A 12,233-nucleotide genomic window follows, 5' to 3' on the forward strand; every position below is an offset into this window, starting at 1 on the left:
TCCTGAGCAGAGATGCAGCGGGGCTGTCACCCAGAAGCAGACCTCGGGACCGGTCTGGTCTACGCATCCGCGAATCAGAGGACTCGAAGCCGGGCGGGTGGCGCCCTAGCCCCGCCCACTGGCATCCGGGCCCGCCCCCGAGCCCCGCCCCCGAGCCCCGCCCCGCCCCGGCCGGCCACTTGCTGCGCTGCGGATTGGCTGCCGCGGTGCGCACGGCGCCGCGCCCCGCCCTGCCGGCGCCCTCAACCTAGCGCCGGTGGAGCGCTCTCCTCCCGGGGCTGAGGTGGCGCGGAGGACGCCGGCTCGGCCGCGGCGTGGCCGCCTCCGCCTCTGTGTGTGCGCCCAGGGGGTCGGCGTGGGCGTCGGGGAAGCCGGGTGAGTGCTGGCGGCCCGTTTCGGGGGCGCGCGAGGGGACCAGCGCCCGCCTCCGAGGCGCAGGGAGGCACCCTCGGCCCGCCCGTGGCCTCCTCGGTGCGCTGCGCCGCCGCCGGGCGGATCGGGGTCCGGGCGGCGCCGCCCCGCCTCCTCACCAACCCGCCCCGGTGACCGTGGCCGGTGCTCGGGGGTTGGGGTGGGGGAGCGCCGCCGTCTCTCGTCGTCGGGTTGTTTGCCCTGAAAGGTTTCCATCTCGGAACTGTCGGCTTCGCGGCGCTGCTGGGAAGAGGAGAGAGGTGCGCCGGCGCGGGGCCCCAGGGCGACGGGCCCCTCAGGGGCTTCGTCGCCTCTGTTCGCGTTGGCTCTGAACCCTTCCTTGCTGGGAATGTGGTCCGTGTTGAGTGGACTTTTCCGACTCTGTACAGAGGTATGGCGTGGAGATGGAGGAGGATGGACATTCTTTGGAGGATTGATCGTACAGGGTTGGGTGTCCTTTGAGATACAGAGCAGCTCGTGTCGCAAAGGTAGTTGCCCTGGGGACGGCCGTTCTCGTTTTTAAGCAATAAATTGACTCTCGAGTTAATCACGGGGAGGTGCTTAACTTGAAAGGTAAGTACGTGACCTTCTAATGCCAAAGCGCTGATGATGAGAGCCACTGTGCTCGCTCCCGCCCCGCTGCTGACGCTGTGTGCGCGTTGGAGAAGGATTCAAGCCTAATGTGTGTGTGTGTGTGTGTGTGGGGTGGCGGGGGGGGGGGGGCGGTAGCGGGGGGCGGGGGAGGAAGGATTCAAGCCTCGTGTGTGTGTGTGTGTGTGTGTGTGTGTGTGTTGGGCAAGGATTCAAGCCTCCGATTGGAGTGAATGTGTCGTCAGCCTTGTGCCTCTCAAAGACCTTGATTTCTCTTCGCAGTGTGCCACCTCTTCTCTCAAACTCCTCACCTACCCACACTATAACACCCCTTAGCTTCACAATTCCCAAGCCTCTGATTCTCAGGCTTGTCACACTTCCTTCCATCATCTTCAGACACTTGTCATCTGTTTTTGCAAGCATAGTTTTCAGACGTAGAACAAACATTAGACTTTTTTTTTTTTTTAAGCCGATAATACTGTTGCAAGCCTCTTTGTCCTTAAAAAGAAAACCCGAAGTTATCTTGAGTATCGATGCGGCAGGAAAGGCTGGTTTAATGACAGCAGAGGGAGGGCGCAGTGTTCCTTTTCTGGAGACGCCTTCCCCACCTCCATCCTCCTCCGCCCACTAGGATTAGGGCAGCCTTAACTGGCTGGTCATTTCTGAATTCACTTCTGGACTCCAGGGTAAAGAATTTATCTTATTTTATCATTATCGACTCCTTTAAATGATTACCGTAATACATTCAGGTTGTGAACTTTTTTTTTTTTTTAATGTTACAGATGAACTTTCACTCTTCACTTTCATGCATTGGAGAAGGAAATGGCAACCCACTCCAGTGTTATTGCCTGGAGAATCCCAGGGATGGGGGAGCCTGGTGGGCTGCCGTCTATGGAGTTGCACAGAGTCGGACACGACTGAAGTGACTTAGCACTTAGCATAGAAGAACATCAAGTTAAAAATGGAAACCAGGGAATTTCCTGGCAGTCCAGTGGTTAGAACTCTGCACTTCCCCTGCAGGGAGCAGGGATTCTCTTCCTGGTCTAAGAACTAAGATCGCAAGTGCCAAAAAAAGAAACAGCACAGAAGTGTATCAAGTAAAAGGTTAGAATAAGTTAGAACTCCTTGTTTCTTTACTTTGCACACTCAATTCCAGTCCCTAGGAGGGGATGTGCTGTGTTAAGTCACCTCAGTTCAGTTCAGTCACTCAGTCGTGTCCGACTCTTTGTGACCCCATGAATTGCAGCACGCCAGGCCTCCCCGTCCGTCACCAACTCCCGGAGTTCACTCAAACTCATGTCCATTGAGTCAGCGATGCCATCCAGCCATCTCATCCTCGGTCGTCCCCTTCTCCTCCTGCCCCCAATCCCTCCCAGCATCAGAGTCTTTTCCAATGAGTCAACTCTTCGCATGAGGTGGCCAAAGTACTGGAGTTTCAGTTTCAGCATCATTCCTTCCAAAGAAATCCCAGGGCTGATCTCCTTCAGAATGGACTGGTTGGCTCTCCTTGCAGTCCAAGGGACTCTCAAGAGTCTTCTCCAACACCACAGTGAAAAAGCATCAATTCTTCGGTGCTCAGCCTTCTTCACAGTCCAACTCTCACATCCATACATAACTACCTCAGTCTTGTCCAACTCGTTGTGAGCCAATGGACCACAGCCCACCAGGCTCCTCTGTCCCTGGGATTCTCCAGGAAAGAGTACTGGAGTGGGTTGCTGTGCCCTCCTCCAGGGGATCGTCCCAACCCAGGGATTGAACCTGCAACTGTTACATCTTGTGCATCGGCCGGCAGGTTCTCTGCCAGTGGTGCTACCTGGGAAGCCCCAGGAGGGGATAGTACCATGATACTGTTGGGCAACCTACTTAATAAAAGGACATAATCATATCAGTGTGGACCTACCTCATTTTAAAAATGCTGTGAAGCATGCCACTGTTTAGAAGTACTTTCATATATTTTATTGGCCCCTTATTGGTGAATGTTTTGGCTATTTCTGAGTTTTAGCCATTGAAAGATTTACTATGTAAATATCTTTGAAAATTGTAGGATAAGTCTCAGATAGTTTAAACGGACTATTGTATTTTAGAGTATAATTTTCATGCTCTTTTCACGTGGAATCTTTTTGTAATTTGAAGAACTTTCAATTTAAGGACAGTAGCTAATTTGTTTGATTTAAATGCATTTCTTAGCATCTGTGTGTCTTTTAATATTTAGAGACTGGATCAAAAAATTTGTTGAGTACCAGGTTAGATAATGGTGAATTTTTTAACCTTGTTGTCACTTAGGGGTGTTGACTTTAAGGTTATATTGACTCACTTGATGGGCTTAGTAAGAATGAGTAGAGGGCCCTCAGGAAGAGAAAATGTGAACATGCGTGTTGTGTAATACCCTCTTGTGGTAATCCCCCCGGAATATACAACAGTAACTGGAATTCTTGTTCTCTTTTGAAATAACTTCAAATACCTTTTGTTGTAAAAGGTATCTCAGGTATGGAGATGGTTGTGGGGAATAAATACTGTTGCAGTGATCAGCACTGTATCTACAGCCACATTAAGAAAGGAAACATTTACATCTTTCTTCCAGAGGGAGCCTCTATCGTGATAGAAGTTAATCTTTCTCTTGCTTTATCAAATAAGCATTACACACGAATGCATAAATATACACATATACGTATATGTACACACATGTAAATATTTACACGTCTTAAACAGTATATTTAGTCTTGAGTGAATAGTGTTAAAACATATTACACACAAATAGCACGTTTCAAAGTTTTATTTTACTGTTACTGAGAGTGCTGCCAAGAATAGGTTTTTTAAGAGCACTTCACTTTTGACTTTCATCCGCTGGAGAAGGCAATGGCACCCACTCCAGTGTTTTTGCCTGGAGAATCCCAGGGACGGGGGAGCCTGGTGGGCTGCCGTCTATGGGGTCACACAGAGTCGGAAACGACTGAAGTGACTTAGCAGCAGCCGCAGCAAGAAACAGATATCTAGGTAGTCCCTAGAGAAAGGACTGTCTCAATAAAAGTGCTGAGTTAGATATAATTGGTTAATGTTCCAGAGGGCAACAGAATCATAATACCTTTGTGATGAATCATTTGTACAAGGCTATAATGATCATACCTTATTAATTTTTGCAGTTAAGCACAAACCTTATAGGACGATAAACTGTGTCTTTATTAACAGTGGATTATTCATTAAATAAACAGAGATAAGGAAATTATTTCCCCCAGAGCCCAGATGAGGTCCAAACAGGCTTATTAAAAAAAATGCTAGTGCTTTCTCCCTTTGAGATTAAAATTTTGTTTCCTAATTGCGAGCACAATGCTGACCATGTAAGGAAAGGACAGGATTTATTGTCACTTTGAGATGAAAGCTTCCAGGAAAAATGAGAGAGACAGAACATCTTCAGCTTCCTTGACTTTTCCCAACAGGGGCCCTTTCTGAAGGGGTCAGTGGGCAGTGTTCTGGGTGAGTCTTGGGAGACGTCTACCACCGTCTCAGGGCACCTGGGAGCCTTTAGTGTGAAGCGAACACTGGAAGGACAGCAGAGATACGGTCAGAGGGCGTGGCCGGCTCTCCGTGGCCTCCCTGCAGTTACCAGGGTAGGTCAAAGCAGAACCTTCTGTCAGGGAAGTGAGTGTCCTTTGCTGATGCTGGCTGCAGGACTCCGAAAGAGAACAGGAACTGCCTCAGTGTATGATCAGGATCCAGCCAAGCCCAGCTGAGGACGGGTTAGAAGGAGTCTGGGCTAGGTTCATGGCATTCAGTCCTCAAGTGAAAAAGCTGGCAGAGCAGTGGGACCCCGCTTCGTTCCAGCCGATTGTCCGCATCTGGGGGCCCAGAGGGGCTCATCAGCTCTCCTGTGTGGGGATCTTTCCTGTCTTGTCTTTTGTTGCTTTTCGCTTGCTCTGACGGCGCTCAGACAGCAGCAGTTTCCTGACCAGGAGAATTGTGATTCCTGATCCTTTGTATGTGAACCTTTTGTTTGTTTTTTTATTTCTGCAGACTGTTTTCTGCTTTGACTTCAGTGATTTGGGGGCTTACCCAATGGCTCAGTGGGTGAAGAATCTGCCTGCAATGCAGGAGATGCAGGTTCGATCCCTGTGTCAGGAAGATCCCCTGGAGAAGGAAGTGGCAACCCCCCTAGTACTCTTGCTTGGAAAACTCCATGGACAGAGGAGCCTGGAGGTCTACAGTCCATGGGATCTCAAAGAGTCAGACATAACTGAGCACACACACACACACATTTTCTGCTTTACTTCAATGATTTGAAATTTAAAATGGTCTGTCTTAGTGTGGTTCTATTTTCATCCATTATTTTGAGTATTTGATGGGCCCTTTAAATCAGAAAATACAGTTCTTCCTATTCTGGAGAAATTTTCCTGAATATTTTGTTATTTTTCTCCCTCATATTTTCTCTGTAGTTCCTCCTGAAACCTGTTTTGGATGTGAGCCTTGTAAAGGTCTTCTCATTTTCTTACCTTCTGTTTTCCATCTACTTATGGCTAGATTTTCTTAACTTTTACTTCCCAAACTTTATATTTGGATTTAAGAAAACCCCACGGTTATACTTTTAATATTCAAAGGCTATTTTTTAGTCTCTGAGTTAAGATGCAATATGTTCTCTTGTTTCTGAGGTTGTAATGATTTTAAGTTTCCCTTCTCTGCGTAGCTTTCCAGACTCCTGTCTGGAAGGGATCCGGCTTCAGTCTCCTGCACCAGAACGGAGGAATGGCAAACTTCTGTCCAGTTTTCAGGATGATGCCTGAGTCTACCATTGTGCACGGTATCCCTCAGTCCAGAAGGCCAGACATAGGAGAAAACCTCAGGCTTCTGTCTGGATATGGATGAGGCAGTTGCCAGTCCATGGAGGGCATGGCAACCCACTCCAGCGTTCTTGCCTGGAGAATCCCCACAGACAGAAGAGCCTGGTGGGCTTCAGTCTGTAGGATCGAAAAGAGCCGGACGTGACTGAAAGACCGAGTGAAGAGAAAAGGGACAGGGCCCTAACTTGTTTTCCTGTGCTGATTCTCAGCTTTCCCTGCTACTGGCTTGGACGTCCAGCCTTCTTGGGCATGCTCAGTCAGTGACCATGGTCCATCTGCTTTGCAGCTTTCAGAATTTTACAGCTCTTGTCTCCTCTTCTGTTCTCATCATTGTGTTCACGACTCCTTTTACTGATTGCAGTTTTTAGTGACGTTTCAGGAGGGAGCAAAATGAGATGCTTAGGTACATCTTCACCCAAAGGTAGTAATAGTTGATTTTGACCAAGTGGTAGCTGAGACTCCAATACTTTGGCCACCTGACGTGAAGAGCTGACTCATTTGAAAAGACCCTGATGCTGGGAAAGATTGAAGGCAGAAGGAGAAGGGGACGACAGAGGATGGGATGGTTGGATGGCATCACTGACTCGATGGACATGGGTGTGGGTGGACTCCAGGAGTTGGTGATGGACAGGGAGGCCTGGTGTGCTGCGGTTAATGGGGTCGCAAAGATTCGGACACGACTGAGCAACTGAACTGAATGGCAGTACTGCCATAAGCAGAAGGCCGTCTTCAAAGCAGTCCTATGTTTGTGATGTTTGTGAACCCTCTTGGTGGGTAGTGGTTGATAGCATCGAGTGAGCCCATGTTCTGAACACTGCCTGTCTTCTTAATTCTCACGTGTTATCATATCCCCAGTTTAAACATCAGAAGACCAAAGCCTAGGGATATTTAAAGCTTGAACAGTTGTGGACTCCGCAGGGGAAGGAGGGGGTGGGACGAACGGAGAGCAGCATTGGCATATATGTGCCACCATGTTTAAGATAGACAGCTCGTGGGAACCGCTGTGTAGCGCAGGGAGCTCAGCTTGGTGCTGCATGATGACCCAGAGGGTGGGCTGGGGAGGGGGAGCTTCAGGAGGAGGGGGGTGTAAGTGTGCTTACAGCTGATTGCCATTGCTCGCTCTACAGCAGAAATCAACACAACATGGTAAAATGATTATCCTCCAATTAAAAAAAAAGCCTGAACAGTGCCAGTCACATAGCAACTATTCCATTAAAAATGGAATTAAATGAGCCTGGCCAGGAAGGCACAGGTGGGAAGAGGCTGATGTAGGCGAGGGCCCAGGCTGGTGCTCACTCCGTGGACTGTACTTTCAGCTGCCTGGGTGGTGGCTGTCGCTGGAGGAGAGTAATTGGTGTCTAGGTGTCTACTTCCTTTGTGCCCTTTGGGAACGTTCTTACTCAGGTCTTTACCTGCTCATTACTGTTTGCCAGGTGGGTTCCCTTTCACCTACTTGGGTTCAGAGCTGTGACCTGCGGCTAGCTTCCCTGAACAGGGGAGGAGAGCATTTTCTGAGCAATCCCAGAGGACGCAAAGATTCCCAGGCAGGGCTCCTGCGGGGAAACCTGGGTAAAGGTGGCTTCCGAGAGTGAGTGATGTTTTCCTATGGTTAGATCAGCTCTGGGGTTGTGTAGCAGTCATCTTATTTAGGTAGCAACTCATGATAATCTGCCACTCTATTTTTTTCCAGCTTTTTATTATAAAAAATTTTTAAACATACAGAAAAATTGAACAATAGATTTAACATTTTGCCATATTGGCCTCATTTTTTTCTTTTTCTTTGCTGAACCATTTGCTCATATGTTGCTGACACTGATGTCTCACCCCCAAATAGTAAGCAAGCATCTCCTAACAAGGTCATTCTCTTTACATAACCACAATTCTGTAATGTTCTCTGACCTGGATTCTGATTTCCCTAGCTGGCCCAGACTGCCTTAAAAGTTTTTTTTTTTTGAAACGAGGACCAGTAATGGCTTACACATTTCACTTGGTTGGTTAATTGTATTTTTTGTCATATATGAGTTTAATGGTGAAATCTTTTGAACCTTCTAGTTCGTGTTGCTTTTGGAAACTGCTTCATGACTGGAAAGATGATGGTTCTCAGAATCTTTGAAATGGAAGGGACCCTTGATGTCATCTGGTCCAGTTATTTCCGAACTTGGCTGATGGGTGTCTGCCGGGGTCCAGCCCCGGTAGATCCAGGGTGATTCGAAGGTGGGAGGACGGCTTCGGCGTCTTTGGAAAAATACATATTTAATTACAGATACAGAGAGAGATTAGAAACGGATAGTGTAGTAGGAAGATTAGTGGAGAAAAAGAGGCTGAATAACTTGGATTACGTGGAATAGCATCCATGCTCCAGATGGGAATTAAGCCAGAAAAACGGGAGCAAGGAAGAAGCGACATGGGGGTATCAGTCTTTCCGGAAACTGATCCAATTTCTTTATTTTTGGTTTGCTTATATACCTTTTGTTACGCATAGGGATGAATACAGAGTCATGGGGGGTCAGCAGTCCTGACCTTTATCAAAATCAGGTGCTTCACATAAATGTATAAAAAAAGGTCTTAGGGATATTACATCATCTTCTGGCCATGAGTGAGACCTGCTGACATTTTATGATCTTTTCTTTCTGATAACCAAAAAACTTATTTTTTCCAAGGGTGTTTTTTTCTTAAACCAGGCACCACCCTCCAAATAAAGTTACATTCCTATAGGATGAGGGTGTAGTGAGTTACAATCAAGAAAGGAATTTATTTAACCCAAGGTTAACATGATTAATCTTAAAGGTTAATACTTATTTCTCCTATATGCTTAAAGATTAATGCTTATTTCTCCTATATGCTCGTTATATTCATTATAAGGGCAGGGAGCATGGAAATTTAGCAGCAAACATCAGCCCAACAAGTGAAAATCCTTTCACCAGTGTTCCCCTTAAGATCTATTTAGTCTTAAGATAGTGATAAAGTTACATTTTTACATAGCAAGGACACAGTGATTTATAATGAAGTACAGTGATGTATTACAAAAGAGAAAATCCATTAACTCAAAAAGCCTAGTATTGCTAACATCAAAAACTACCTTATTTCCTTTTCTATATTCCAAATACATTGATTAATATATTCCCAGGTGCCTAAGGATATGGCTGCCTGGCGGCAATCATTGACTCAACAAGAAGAAAAAGCCCTATGCTAATTAAGACTCCCAAAATACTCCAAAACTCTCTGTGCTGTTTATGGTTAAGAGGTAGTAAACAATCATGTGGCAGGAGTATGGATAATCCTGTCACACAAGCTAGTCTGTCAGCAGAGAGGTTTGACCTGAGACATCCTTGTCCCACCCAGAGCAGGGAATTAGCAGCAATTGACACAACAGATGAAAAACCCTTCACCAATATAATTCCTAACCAACCCACTATACTAATCATTTCCAACTCCCCAAAAGAATTTGCCTTTAGTAAGTCTAAAATATCTATGCCTCTCAGATTGGGAGGCTGGAAACAATCACATGTGGCCGGACGAACCCATAGAGGTGGGCTAGATAACCTTCAGAGGAGTCCGTAAGCTGAAACACTCTTGTCACGCCCAAGAATTTTTATTGCCTTGGAGCTTCACGTTTATTCCTTCTCCTAGAGAAATGGTTATAGGGGAGGACCCCCCGTAAAGTCAGAGGTGTAGGTGAGAGCATAAAACAGACTCTGGTTTTGGGGTTAGATGCTCGGGAACAGGGGGTTTCCTGAGGCTTGATCACGCCTTTGCGTATGCCAAGCCTCCTTCCTCATGACCCTTGCCATGGGCAGAGTTCCTCACGCTGGCCCCTGGCATGTGTCCTAAAAGTTGAATTGGGAGTTTGTCTGTAGACAAGGAGATGAAGATCCATTCCAAGGACATAGATATATAGAAATAGATACAGAAATGTGTAAGTGAATATATTGAAAATATTTAACAGTTTGCCTAACAGGTGTTTGGTAAGTATTGGCTGTCTTCTCCCTTTTATGTCTCTGTGACTGGAGTGAAGAGTGCCTCAGGCTAGTAGGAGATAAGGAAGCTATATTAGGGGGAGACTGTAAGTATCCTATGTCATTTGACTTTATCTCGAGCCATTGAAAGTTTTAGAATAAAAGGCATGATCCCACCTGAATTTGTTTTTAAACTACTTTTTTTTTTCTTGACTGTGCCACGCAGCTTATTGGATCTTAATTCCCCAGCGAGGGAGCAAACCCATGCCCAAGTGGAAGCAAGGAGTCTTAACCACTAGGCTTCCAGGGAAGTCCCCCAATCTGAGTTTTAGAAAGTTCTGGCAGAATATGGACTTGAGAAAGCACAGAGGATGGTTTTAGGAAATAATATGCTTAAATATATTGTCATGGCAAGATTTTATTTCCTTCACTGAAATAACACTTTTTATTATCAGTGTTTACAAATTGTCAATTTAAATAAACCTAGATATAAAGTTGACTCTTTTTTTGGTGACAGGATAATGAGACATGTATTGCATTTCAGAGTTTGAAAGACAGAATAGTTAGATTCAGTCATTCAGCAAGTATTGGAGCGCCTTCTTTATGCCATGTACTGTGCTAAGCTCTGGGAGAACCACAGTGAGCAAAAACGGACGTGGGTGTCCTTTGTGGAGCTTACTTTCTTCAGAGGGAGGTAGGTATTGATCACATAAAAGATTAATACTGAAATCCTAGGGGAATTAGGTCTGGCCGTGGAGTCAGGAGAGCATGGAAGCCGTTATCATCGTCCACTTGGATTATTTCAACAACCTTTTAACTGGTTTCGCTCCTTCCACTCTTCCCCCGGCAGTCTGTTCTCCCCACAACAGCCTAAGGGACGCTTTTAAATAAATGTAAGGCAGACTTCTCAGACTCCCTTGCTGCTGCTAAGTCGCATCAGTCGTGTCCGACTCTGTGCAACCCCATAGACGGCAGCCCACGAGGCTCCCCCGTCCCTGGGATTCTCTAGGCAAGAACACTGGAGTGGGTTGCCATTTCCTTCTCCAATGCCTGAAAGGGAAGTCGCTCAGTTGTGTCTGACTCTTCGCGACCCCATGGACTGCAGCGCACCCGGCTCCTCCGTCCACAGGATTCGCCAGGCAGGAGTGCTGGAGCGGGCTGCCATCGCCTTCTCCATTAGGGCTCCCAATTTTAATCAGTAAAGGTGAAAGTCCTCACAGTAGCCTGTGAGGCTACCCTGTTGCCTCTCTGGTCTACTTTCCGAGCTCACTGACTCCACTGCAACCTCGCCTGCTTCCCAGTTGCTCCTTGAATAGCCAGTCCTGCCCTGGGGCCTTCGCCTTGCTGTTGTTCTGCTGATGCCCACGTGGCTAACTGCGTGCCTCAGGTGTCATCTCTTCAAGGGGGCCTGGCTCGTCCACCAGTTTGGCCTTTCAGCTGGCCCATCGCCCACACTCCCAGGGCCCTAGTCTGCTTTCCTGTTCCCCTCAGGGCATTTATCACTTTCCAACATGGTCTATAATTTACTGTTTGAATGACGTTCATTGTGTCGTTCCCATCTCCCTTCTTTCCCACTGCCAAAGCTCCACATGGCCAGTGCTTTTTATCTGCTCATTGTTGTAAGTGTCCACAGCAGGGCCTGGCATGTAGCCAGCACTCCGTAAATAAACCTTGAATGAATGAAAGGAAAGCTGATGTTTGAGTGGAGAAGTCATAACTAAGGGGACATCTGGCATCACGAGTAGGAGTTAACCAGGTGAGCTGGGGATGGAAAGGTAGGTATCATGCGGAGGGGGCGTGGTTTGTATGGGGTGATTCATCAAGTGTAAGGCACTACAAGAGAAACGGGGATCACTCGGGGAGAGAGGAGAAAATATTTCAAGAGCAGCTTGAGGAAAATAAGTGCTGGACCGTGCTACAGCGTCTTTGTCTTTAGCAATGGAAAGATGGTGAAAGGTTTTAAGCAGGAAGGAGATGCCAGCTTTGTGCCTTTTAAAAGCAGTAACAACATTCTAGCTGTGGTATGGGGAACATATTGATGAGGGCACGAGAGGATGAGGCTGGATCAGTTGGGAACCTGTTGTCATGGGACAGGTGGGAGAGGGACCTCTCTCCATCACTCAGGTGATGGTGCTGGAAGGGAAACGTGGAGAAGTTAGACTTGAGAGAGTTAAGTGAAAGTTGCTCAGTCATGTCCAACACATTGCAATGCCATGGACTATACAGTCCATGGAATTCTCTAGGCCGGAATACTGGAGTGGGTAGCCTTTCCCTTCTCCAGGGGATCTTCCCAACCCAGGGATCAGTCCGCATCACAGGCAGATTCTTTACCAGCTGAGCCACAGGAAAGCCCTGAGAGAGTTAGAGGAGGCACAATCAGGTGAGGGATGTGAGAGGTAAGAAAGAAGTAAAGAGGAAGACACCTGCATTTCTGGCTTATGTAATC

At 47.1% G+C, this 12,233-nt stretch overlaps 1 protein-coding gene across 1 annotated transcript in view; it reads left to right on the top strand.

The window, feature by feature from the left end:
* The window catches only part of TMEM50B (transmembrane protein 50B), a 40,630-nt gene continuing 28,620 nt past the window's right edge, over positions 224–12,233 (top strand). The window contains exon 1 of the mRNA XM_018046388.1: positions 224–375. The gene's annotated coding sequence lies outside the window, so the exon portion shown is untranslated. The remainder of the gene's footprint in view (positions 376–12,233) is intronic.

The sequence above is a fragment of the Capra hircus genome, chromosome 1 (assembly GCF_001704415.2).
Source record: "Capra hircus breed San Clemente chromosome 1, ASM170441v1, whole genome shotgun sequence".
Classification (NCBI taxonomy): Eukaryota; Metazoa; Chordata; class Mammalia; order Artiodactyla; family Bovidae; genus Capra; species Capra hircus.